The sequence below is a fragment of the Mustela nigripes genome, chromosome 4 (assembly GCF_022355385.1).
Source record: "Mustela nigripes isolate SB6536 chromosome 4, MUSNIG.SB6536, whole genome shotgun sequence".
NCBI lineage: Eukaryota > Metazoa > Chordata > Mammalia > Carnivora > Mustelidae > Mustela > Mustela nigripes.
In genome coordinates, this window is record NC_081560.1 from 181,662,156 (window position 1) to 181,674,273 (window position 12,118).

The 12,118-nt window shown below is 44.1% G+C and overlaps 1 long non-coding RNA gene across 1 annotated transcript; it reads right to left on the reverse strand.

The window, feature by feature from the left end:
- Nucleotides 1–100: 100 nt before the first annotated feature.
- On the reverse strand, nucleotides 101–10,161 carry LOC132015427 (uncharacterized). Its single transcript, XR_009403674.1, has 4 exons — nucleotides 9,827–10,161; nucleotides 7,021–7,154; nucleotides 2,228–2,286; nucleotides 101–381 (listed from the first exon to the last, which is right to left on the reverse strand). It is a non-coding gene; the product is annotated as an uncharacterized LOC132015427 (long non-coding RNA).
- Nucleotides 10,162–12,118: the final 1,957 nt, after the last annotated feature.

A 12,118-nucleotide genomic window follows, 5' to 3' on the forward strand; every position in this document is an offset into this window, starting at 1 on the left:
GTAAGGTGATATCTCAATGTGATTTTAATTTGAATCTCCCTGAGGACCAGTGATGATGAACATTTTTTCATGTGTCTGATAGCCATTTGTATGTCTTCACTGGAGAAGTGTCTGTTCATATCTTCTGCCCATTTTTTTTAATATGATTGTCTGTTTTGTGTGTGTTGAGTTTGAGGAGTTCTTTATAGATCCTGGATATCAACCTTTTGTCTGTACTGTCATTTTCAAATATCTTCTCCCATTCTGTGGGTTGCCTTTTTGTTTTGTTGACTGTTTCCTTTGCTGTGCAGAAGCTTTTGATTTTGATGAAGTCCCAAAAGGTCATTTTCGCTTTTGTTTCTACAAGACCATCTTTAAATAAACTAGACTTGTGTTGGCTTCCTTGCATTTGCATAGAAATTAAAGGAAGACAGTATTTTTGTTACAAAAATAACTTCTTAATAACAGCTTGATATGAGCTAATTGTTTGCATGGCTTTGCAAGCAGGGGCAGGAATTATTACATGGATTGTGCACTGTGGCGTTGGCCTTGGGCATACTCAGCTGGGCTCAGCCCCCGGGGAGCCCCCAGGGAGCCCTCAGAGTGTTCATTTTTCCAAAGAAATGAGCTCTAGGTTCCCTTTGCACTGAATATGAGAGCAGTTAATGCCCTTCCCCAATAAATTGGTAAGATTGCCTTTAGCAATAATGATGATGATGATGGTCATAATTCTTGTGTCCTCCTGCGTCAAACATCAGACTATCTGCTTAATACGATAGGACACAGACTCTGAAGCTAAACTACTGAGTTTTAATCCTTCCTCCTCCATCAACTAGATAGGTAACTGTGTTTGAGTTATATAACCTTATTATACCTTGGTTTATGCATCTATAAAATGGGAACAATATATTCCTTTTTTACTTTGTCTTGTTGTGGGAGTCGATGAATTGTCATACATCAAGAGCTGAGAACAGCGAGGGCACATGGTCAGAACAGAATGAATGGCAGTTTTTACTGTCACTCTGATGCTGATAAAATCACGCTGGCCCCTCGAACCACTGGAGTATCGAGAAACATATTTACCCTGACTTTACTCCTTTTTCCTAACTGCAGAAAAACTGAAGGCTTAGACAAAATTTTCCTGACTTGGTCAAGGTCTAACATCTAGTAAATGGCTGAGCCAGGAGTAGAACTTATTTGCCCAGAAGTGTGATAATAAGTTCTCAAATCAGTTGATATCCTAGCCAAACTGGCCAAGCAGCCTGTGGTCAAGGACTTGAAGGGAAGGGAAGTCAATGACCTTGAACGTGTCACGGGAAGGATATTGGATTTGGAATTGGGTCTTATCCTGACTCCGGCTCTCATTCACTCAAGCCAGTTAACTTCTCTGAGTTTCACTTTCCTTAAAAATGACCCTGATCTTACCCATTCTATAGGATTGTTTTGAGAAGGGAAGAAATACCATATTTGAGAGCATTTTGTAAATTCAAATGTCATATAAAAAATCATTAAGTTTTAAAATCTCACAGATGGTTTTTTTTTTTTTTTACTTATTTATTTATTGCTGTTTCTTTATTAAACTGCCTAAACCACCTGGTTATTTCTTGCCCCATAGATGGAAGCCAGTGGTTTCTTTAACCTACTAGTGTACAAATCAGGCTTGAAACAAAGGAAAATGTCCCAAACCATAAAAATGGGGACCCCATCCCTCTCCCCTAGAAAATGTACAGTTTTTAAAATCCATTAATTGAATGATGCATCCATTCACTTATTATCTTTCCTTCTACATGCAGGCATTATGCTGGGTTATAGGAGGAAAAATGCACAATCTTTGTCCTTAGGAGGCTAATCAACTTCATAAAGAGATAATTATAACCCACTGTGTTAAGTGGAGTACTATATAATTGTACTAAGGAAACTTTTATCTAGGAAGGGGGTATACAGAAGACTTCCTGGAAGAAATGACATCTAAGCTAAGTCATAAAAAAAAATAATTATTGGTAGCTATGTCTATGGCTTACAGTGGCTCAATGGCCTGACCTTAGGGTTAACTCAGTCCAGAAATGACTGAGGAAAATCAATGTCTCAGCCACGAATATCCTTCAACATCCTACTGACCGCATGGGGCTATTCCACTGCCAGTGTCTTGGGGCAGATGTTTGCAAACCTAGCTTATTGAACATGTGAAGTTCTTACAGTGGATCATGCTTGCCTTTCCCTCTTAGAACGACCACAAAGAAATACTCACTTCTATGTCCATGCTAAGGCCGAAGGTAAGAGTGAACTCCAATGAGAGTCTTGTAGGCCCTAAGACAAAATGAAGGGAGTAAGATAAAATCAGACCAGAATTCATGGGTGTGAGTTTCTGCCTCTGAAGGAACAGTCTCATTACCTCTCGAAAAGATTTTGGGGTTGGAACACCTGTGGGCGTTGCTCCATAAATGTCATCTAACCTGCGGTAAAAATAGTGGAGCTTGCATCATTTTGAGAGTTTACTGACTTCTGTAAAGGCGAAAGGTTTGGACTGCTAATTAGGTTGTGGGGAAAGGGAGGACGGGCTCAGAGAGGAGCCGGAGGGATGTCGTCACAGCGCTCTCCTCCGCAGCTGGGCCACACAGACATTTCTGATTGCAATTTGCTTGCTTAGAACTGGCTAGAAAAAAATGGGCTGAACTTTGGACATCGCAGGCTGACTGCTGTTTGTCTATGTGACTGAGAAGTGAAATGTGTCCCCTAAGGACCCAAGGTGATGGAGTGGGCGGGAAGGAGGTGGGGAGGGGCTACTTTGGACTCAGATCTTATCATGATCATGTGGATCCTTGACCCCTGCATATACGAATTTATTCTCTGATTTTTGCCTCCCATGGTTACGTTGTAGCGAGTGGTGGGTGGACCAACACTGTGACCACTACAAAAAAAAAAATTAGTCACAATACCTGCTTTGAGTTAAGAGAAGTGCGCTCTGACGGTTGCCTTGGAAATTTAGATGCGCCATCTAGTGGACAGAGTGGAGATTTCCCCATGATCAAAGTGGTCCTTCTTGGCACTGGGAGTAGTTCACCTAGATGCCTTCCTAAACACTTCCTCTCCCAGAGAATCAATTCCCCTTTCTCACGTGGTATGTGTTTGAAGTTGTTTTGAAATCCATGGGTCCCCGTAAAGCTCATCCCCTTCTAGAAATCAGCTTGTTCCAGCACTCCTTTCCTGTCTGCCAAAGCCGGTTTAATTAAACTGGGTCTCGTGGGAGGGGCCGAACTTTACCAATTAGAAGACAGAGCAGAACAGGGCAAAAGGGCAGGTGTGGGCAAGGGCCAGAGAGAGTGAAGGAACCCCCAACCCCACCCACACACACCTGCCCAGGGACAGAGAGAGCGTCTCTGGGACTGCAGAAGGAGTTCATATATGGTGCCTTGGCCAGACCCTGAAAGACGCTGTCATGTCTACAAGGTTTGAGGTCTGGCATGGAATGAGGAGGCCACCGTGGGTGTAAGCAGTGATGTGGTGGGAAGAGAGCTGAGGTGCTGAGATAGCTTGGTGTCCTGCAAGGAGAGGCTGGAGGCAGGGCACCTGTGTGCTCCGTGTGACCTGGTCCAGCTGGGAGTGGGTGAGGGCCTGAATTACAGAATTGCAGTGAGGAGGGATGAGGAATGCAGTGAGGAATTTTTGAGATGGATGGACTCTGCAGGATGAGATAACCACCAAGTTATGGAACATGGCTCCCAGGGGCAGAGGTGGGAACGGGGCTCTAACCACTGATCTTGCTGTCTTGCCCACGGCCACAGCCCTAATTTGTTGGCAGGTAGAGAGTAGCAGATTGGGAGGCTCTGCTTGATTATCTCTATTTTCTTAATGAAGAGGAAGGGAGTAGAGTGCCGTCAGGAGCTTGGGAGGCGGCTTGGAAGGGGGATCCGAGAAGTGAAAGCCTGGCTGAAGACCAAGATCCCAAAGCTTGGGCTCAACACTGCCCAGTGATGTGGGTATCGGTCCAGTAGGGTTGTGCCATTTTCCCTGGCTACATGGGGGTGCCAAAGCAGGGGGATAGGGTAAGGCTTGCGGGAGGCCAGAGAGGGAGAAAACATAACCCCATCCCCATCAGCCCTGTCCTTTAAAAACAAACCATTGACTGCAGTCAGCACTTTGAGACGTGGTAGCTTTGTGGTTAAGAGCTCCTTCCCGCCTTGTCTACCTGCAAGGCCTTTACTCTGCAACCTTCCGATTCCTCATCCAGAAAGCAGAGATTGTAACAATGTATACAGGCCCTACAGAGAGTGTGATACAATGTGATCCTTTATACAAGGAGCTTGGCCACAGAGAACCTAACACACTGCTGGTGCTAAATTGAAAGTAGCCATTCTTTGCGGGGGACGGGGACGGGGATGAGCATCTCTCAGAACAGTCCGTATATGGTCTATAAAGAATAAAGAACTTACAGCATCACTCCAGAATTTAACATGTATTCTGCCACTTGGCCCTCTGGCCAGGACGGAGTTCATGGTTGATGGTCCTATCGTGCCCCCTCTGTTTCTGGTGTTCGACTTGAATGATGACAAAGAGACCTCGCTCATTCGAATGTAGACAGACTACATGTATCTCATTGACTCTCTTTCCTCAGCAGCTAGGCATTTTTGCACTGAGGCAATCTATAAAACCCAAATATGATATTCAATCTTGGCTAATTTGGTAGTTAAATAATAAACTTCTTTAGGCTTTTCATGGAGGACAAAAACAACAACAACAAGGAAAAACCTTTTCACTTCTTTCTGCCTGTGCCTGTTTTCATGGGGAGAAGGAATTACTATAATTAACGCGGGATTTTAAAACACCCACATGGAGGGGCACCTGGGTGACTCCGTCAGTTAAGCGGCTGCCTCTGACTCAGGTCATGATCCCAGGGTCCAGGGATCGAACCCCGCCCCGCATCAGGCTCTCTGATCAGCAGAAAGCCTGCTTCTCCCTCTCCTTCTGCCTGCCATTCTATCTACTTGTGCTCTCTCTCTATCCCTCTGTCAAATAAATAAATAAAATCTTAAAAAAAAAAAAATCCACCCACATGGGAAAATAGCTAACATCCTCCCGAAGAGGTATGAGTCAGAGCCTGAGAGATGAGAAGTGGTTTGGATAAATGTGATTTATTATGTACACAGAAAAAATACTAGGAAAGACAACAAACAGAGAAATGAAGCCACACAGCAGCATGAAAACTGCAAGGCACTCCGGGGACCCTGCTGGGGACAAGGAGTTTGTAACTGTTTGAAATCGACATATTCCTGCCGTAGAAAGGGCACAGGTGTTGCCCTATAGTATATCTACCCTTCATGACTCCTGGGCATCATTTTGATTTGTACTTTTCTGACTCCAGTGGTTTTTCTGGGGGCCACATTTTGGAAAAAGCTTACAGTTCTAAAACCACCCAACCCTCCTCCTCCTGATTGCTGGAGTGTCTGGGAGAAGTAAGAGTTGAAAAATCTCATTGTCACAGCATGCTGGGTCCACTCCCCATAATCAGGAAATACTTGTAGGGATTTTTAAAGGCCATTTTAAGAACAATCAAAAGAAGTTTCAGGAGAAAATAACTATTAAAAGTGTGCAAGCTAAAAAAAACTTAATAGAAGACAAAGTTAAAGATGTCGTGGAGGGCTGGGAATAAATCCCAGAAAAGCTGCAATTCATCAGGACTGAAGGAAAGGCCTTTTCTGTTGGTTCATGGGTCACTGGTTTGTGAAACAAGAAACAAAACGAGAGTGAAATCTGGAGCCAGACACAGTCAGCGCCCTGGCCTGCTGCCTGGAACTTGGCCCACATGGGAGGGGGAGTGGGATGTGGGGCTCCGAATGGCAGGGGACGAAGCTGCTCGTTCATCAAAAGGCTCTGATCCAGTCATGCTTGCCCGTTTCCCCATCATTCCTCCCAGCCGTTAAGGAGCCTTTTAAGATAGCATTTTCCTACCTGCTCCTCCCTGTGACATTTTCATCCCACGGATGTACTGTGGCCCTTTGGAGGGCCACAAGCCGTTGGCATCTCTAAGATTTGTGCCTTTCGAGAATGCCTTTCTTCACCCTTGGGAGTGCTGGTGCCCTCGGGACTTCCTACATGAACTGGCACTGGCACACAGTGCTTCACCTCGTCCATCATTCCCATTCAGCATGAGAGGCTTAGAAGGCTCGAGTAGCTTGTTCTAGGACAAAAAGGAGTCTCACAGCCTATTCTGTGAATCGCTATACCCCTGCTCACGTCAGGATCCCCCATGACCTGCCCAAACCACCATGCTTTCCTGCCGTCATGGCTGGCATGCAGAAATCAGGTCCCTGTAGTCAGGTTTCGTGGGACCATCACTGGTGCCCAGGGGTTCCTTTTGTAAGCACCTTTCTTGGGGCGAAGGGCAGTGGTTGTAATAACTGACGCAGACAGCGGTCCCCGGTTCCTGAGCATTGACTCTCTGTGTTCTGAATGGCAGAAGATGATGGGGAGTGAGGTCCCCGTCACACCCCTAAGGAGAAGAGTGCAGTAAAGCCCACAAGTCACCCAGCCACCAAGGAGGAGGCAATAGTGTGGCCAGAGCACAGATAAGCTGGGGCGTCATGAGAGGTGGAGCTGGGGGCATGGGAAATGGGCCTCTGCCCTCACCCTCTCCTGTACCTTCCGCACATCCAGATGGGAAGATGTAGCTTATAGATGCTGGGCGCAGAAGACATGGAATCTCAGCAGCCAGGTCATCATCGGTCCGTGGCAGGGCCTGGGCATTGCTATTATTATTACTATTATTGTTATTATTATTTAATTTCCTAGGAGATCCTGCTTGCAGCCAGGGTTAGGAGTCTCCAAACCAGAGCAAACTTTTTTCCTTTGCTGGAAAGTCTGCTGTATTCCCATCTGCAGTGGTGACTCACTTCAGGGAGCCTCATGGTCACAGTGGTAAAGGACATGAAGGAAACACTCTGAAGGAAGTGACATGATCATAAATACTTTTGACTACAAATAACAAAAATCCTGGCCAGAATGATGCAAACAAACATGAGTGTATTTACTTATTGTTCCACTTACTGGAAAGTCTGAATGTAGACAGTGTCGAGCACTGGTTCCAGTCACTCAGACAACATCAGCACCAAAGTGTCTAGAATTCTCTTGGTTTTAATTTCATGGTTGCAAGACCGTTGCTGCAGCTCCAGCCATCACGTCTGTATTTCAGCAGAGAAAAAGAAAAGCACTTACAGAAAACTTACTACTTACATCTAATTGGTTACAATTGTGTCATATGCTACCTTCAGCAATAAGAGAAGGGGATTGAGGATTCATTTGGCTGACCTTGTATTTCACAGAGACGGGTAGTATCTTTAGTTTTCAAAGGCTCTCTTGGTGATTCTGGTGCACTGCTCTCCAAGTGTGTCCTGTGAACTAGGAGTCATTGATCTTCTAGACCTACAGCCTCAATGAAGGGCAGTTTTGCCCCCAGCCCTGGTTGGAGGGTAACGCTTGGCAATGTCTAGAGGCATTCTGACTTATGACTGCAGGGGTGAGACTGGCCAGCATCCTCTAGTGCACAGACAGCCCTACATCACGAGGAATTTTGTGGTCCAAAATAGCAACATGGTGGAGGCTAAGAAACCCTGCACTGGACCATCACAGAGACTTCCTGCTCAGTGTCTCCCTCTAGAACTCTACATCATGAAACACCCAGCCTTAACACCAGCGGCTTTGGAAGCACTGCTCCAACCCAGATGACCTCTATGTGTTTACCAAGGTGGAGGAGCCAAGCATGTAGATCTCTTCATCCTAAAGCCCTAAAGCAAAGAAATCTTTACAATAATCATAATAATGCTCCATGCTCCACTTGCATGCTTTCAGCTCTGGGAAGCTCCTTCCCTTTTTTTCACTTCCACATCCTAACCGCCCCCCCCCTTTTTCTTTTTTTTTTTTTTTTAAGATTTTATTTATTTATTTGACACAGAGAGAGAGATCACAAGTAGGCAGAGAGGCAGGCAGATAGAGAGGAAGGGAAGCAGGCCCCCTGCTGAGCAGAGAACCCGATGTGGGACTCGATCCCAGGACCCTGAGATCATGACCCGAGCCAAAGGCAGCGGCTTAACCCACTGAGCCACCCAGGCGCCCCCCCTTTTTCTTTTAACTGAGATGAAAGTTACACAATTTTTTTTTCTTTTTGAGAGAGTGCATTGCATGAGCACATGTATGTGCACAGCGGTGGGAAAAGGTGAGAGAAAGAGAGAGAGAGAGAGAGAATCTTAAGCAAGCTCCACATTCAGCACAGAGCCCCATGCAGGGCTCAGTCTCATGACTCTGAGATCATGACCTGAGCAGAAATCAAGAATCACTTAAGTGACTGAGCCACCCAGGTGCCCCCAAGTTATACAATTTTTAAGTGTACAACTCAATGACTTTGAGTATCTACAACCATGCAGCTATGACTTGGTTCAAGATAGAGAATATTCCCATCATCCCAGAAAACTGCCTTGAGGCCTTCTTAGTCATTTTCACCTCTGAAAGATAAACACTATTCTGACTTCTTTGCCCAAGTATATATGTACCACCATTTATTTTTCCATCTTCCCGTCAAAAGACTTTTGAATTGTTTCCAATTGGGGACCATTGTTTTTGTTTGTTTGGTTTGGTTTGGTTTATTTTTTTGATCAACATATGTTCTGAGTTTTCTAGGACACATACCTAGGAGTTGGGTAGAGTTGGGTATCTAAGCTAAGTTATGTTTAGCTTTAGTATAAAATGCCAAACAGTTTTCCAGAGGGGTTGGGCCAAATCACACAGCTGTATCAACAAATGTTCCAATTGCACTATGCCCGTGACAACACCTGGTATTGTCTTTTTAATTTCCATTCTGGTGTGTGTATAGTCCTGTCCAGTTGAGGGTTTTAATTGTTTTTTCCTAACAAGTAATGATATTGCGCACCTTTTATTTGCTTATTCACTATCTTTTGTGAGGAACTTGAAGTTTTTTGGTCTATTTTTTAATTAGGCTTTTTGGTCTTTTTTCTTATTGATTATTAAGAATCCTCTATATATTCTAAAGAAACACCCCATTGGCTCAGAAATATTGTTTAGAGTTTCGAGAATTACTGCTGAAATGTCTTGCTCTTTTTCCCTTTGGAAATCAGAAAATGTTTGCAAATACAAAGTATTCATGCACAGAAGTTCAATGTGGTCTTTGCTGCCAAATACTTAATTCTCTTGTTGGATTATAAATGAGAAGTTTGCCCTTTGGCAGGGCAGTAAGGGCTCATGGTTTATATTGGGATTTTGATATAATATAAGATATTCCCTGTACCTCATTACCACTCTTTGTGATACCACCTTTTAGATTTTGATGTGTAGGAAAAGGAAAGCTTAAGAGGGAAAAATCACCAATAAAATACATATCTTGAATAATTTCTTGGTTCAGAAAGGCTAACTAACAATTATTCAAGATATGTATTTTCATAGACCTGATTTTAAATAGTCTTTTAAAACAATAGCAGCCACTGATCCTTTTCTCTCTACCAAATGCTTGACTAGGCACATTACATACTTTATCCCATTTAAGTCCACAACAGCTCTGCGATGTAAAAATGAGGAAACAGAACCACAGAGAGGTTGGAAATGTACCCCAGGCAAAGCTGGGATTTCCAAATTCAAAGCTCATACCCCTGGAAAGAAAGATGACACCTTTCCATAGAATGAAGCTGAGAGTAAGCTTTGAACACAATTAAAATTGAAAACAATTTAAAATTTAAAATAGAAAACAAATCAAATAATATAAAACAAGACAAAAAGCAATATAAAACAAAACAAATTAAATATTTAAAACAATATAAAATTAAAAACAATTTTATATCTATCCCACCTGGGTATTGTCCTATGCACTTCCCTTTCCAACAGAGTGACTTGGAGTCTGTGTGCTGTGATCCGTGTTTAGGAGTTCAAGTTCAAGTTCAAGTTCAAGAGTGAACTTGCAAGTCAATCCTGAGAGTGACAGCTCCGTGGGCTGAGATCACAGATGCTTATCTAAGACTTCCTCCGTGGGGTTGGACGAGGGCTGTCCAGGCGACAGAGTGAAAGGAATGGAAGGCAGCCTCTCCGCCCAGCCATCAGCTCCTGGTGAATCTGCAGTCGTCTCTCCCTTCAGGGGCTGGGCACCTAGGTAGGCATTTCTCTCTGAATACCAGGAACATCATTCCGTTCCCGCTGTCATTGGGAGCTACAATCTTCCTGCCAGTTTGTTATCACAATCATAAAGCAAGTTTTGTGCCTCCAAACTCTTTCCCTGGGGGAAATGAAATTCAAACGAAGGTCACCGAAAATTATAATTTCTGGCCCCATTAAACTGTGTTTCCCTGTCTTCTGCAACAGAGGAAGAAATTGGTTCAGATCACTTATGCACAGGGAAGAAAACAGAAGGTCCCAATAAAGCTATTCAAATGACTGATGGGGAAGCTTTAAGATATGGTCTATTCATCCCTTAAGATTTAAATGGATTTTTCACCATAAGGAAAATATATATATATATGCCGACTCTAGGTCATGCTCATTAAAAGTTACTCAGAAGTGACTAGTGCTTTATCTGCAGTGCATAGATCACTTGAACCCGATGGGATGTGGAAATTAGAATTGAAATGGCATCCTAACTTTCTCATGTGGATGGATCGGTGGCTCAGGATAAACCCCGGGCTCCATATTTTATTTAAGGGTAGTAACTATTTCTTAATGCACAGAGATCCTTCTGATGTCTTCTGTGTGATAGGTAAAAATAATTCTAGCACCTCCAGCACCTCTAGCTCGTCTCCAACTTCATCTGCTGCCCTTGCCCACGCTGCTCCAGCCCATGGCCTCCTGTCTCCATCCAACATGGCAGCCATGTTCCAGCTTCAGGCCCCAGGCACACCAACTGTCTCCTCTGACTAGAACACTCTTCCTTCAGAAATCCAAGATCTTGCTCCAGGATTGCCTTTTCAATGAGCCCACCCTGATCACCCTCATTAAAATCACCACCTGCCTCCGCCCCCCGCCCCATACCTCTGACTCCCTTGATTCTGCTCTATTTCTTGTCTTCTCAATCTCTCCCAACTTCTTGGTTTCTTGTCTCTCTCTCCCTCTAGAGTGAGACTTAGAAGATCTCTTACCAAATGCATTATATATACTTGATTCTTAACCTATAGATTCCAATATTTTAATACAATATATTCTCTTCTCACCAATATTATACATTACCTGTTTTGGTTACTGATGTATCCCAAATGCCTAGAATAAGGGTGGGCCTGGCCCACAGGAAGCATTACTCAAATTATTGTTTGGGTTTTTTCTTTTAGTTTCACGTTGACTCCTAACCAGCCTGGAGACTTTAAGCAAAGCCATTACTCTGTTAGAGCCTGAGTTTTTAAAAATGTGTATGTGGGGATAATAGTAAGACAAACAATGTGGGTTGTGAAGCAGATTAAATGAGACTATGTGTGTTCAGAATTGTGCATAATGTTGATGAAAAGAGAATTTGCTGTATTAAATACCAGATTTTAAAAGCTGAGAGTAAAGTGTATATTATGTGTTGGTAAGAGATCTTCTATAGGCAAATGCACTGGGGATATTTTGTACTTCATGGTTTATTGGTAGAAACAGAAGATGTATGTAATGTCAGCATGAGGTGGGGAGACACAGACAGGACGAGAAGGTGGAGACTGAGGAGTGATCCGGGGTGGAAAAAGCCACTAGAGCAGAAGACCCCACTTGAGCTGGCCTGGTCAGCCCCCACTTCTTGGTTACCCTCCTCACACGGGTCTCTTCCTAGGTTACTGATGTTATCGTGAGAAGTAGAAGTCACAAGAAAATGAGGCACACAGTAATCAGGGCCCGAGCGTCCGATGGTTGAGAGAGCTCCATGTTGAGGGAAAGATGGGTGAACCTGGGTGGGCTTTGGGTCAAGGACCTTGACTGGAAGCACATGGGAAAGGGGCTCATGGTCAATTTAAGGGCTGTCCTGAGACCCCATAAGGAGCGTCTTGGGCGGGGTCCAGCATCCTGCTGGAGCACAGAGAACTCAGACGTTCTTGGGGACACCTGTTCCCCTTCCTCCTGGTTGCCATCCCTTCTCTGAAGAAGCGCGGCCTTTGTGCCTTTGTCAGCATGCTGAAGTGATTGACATCAG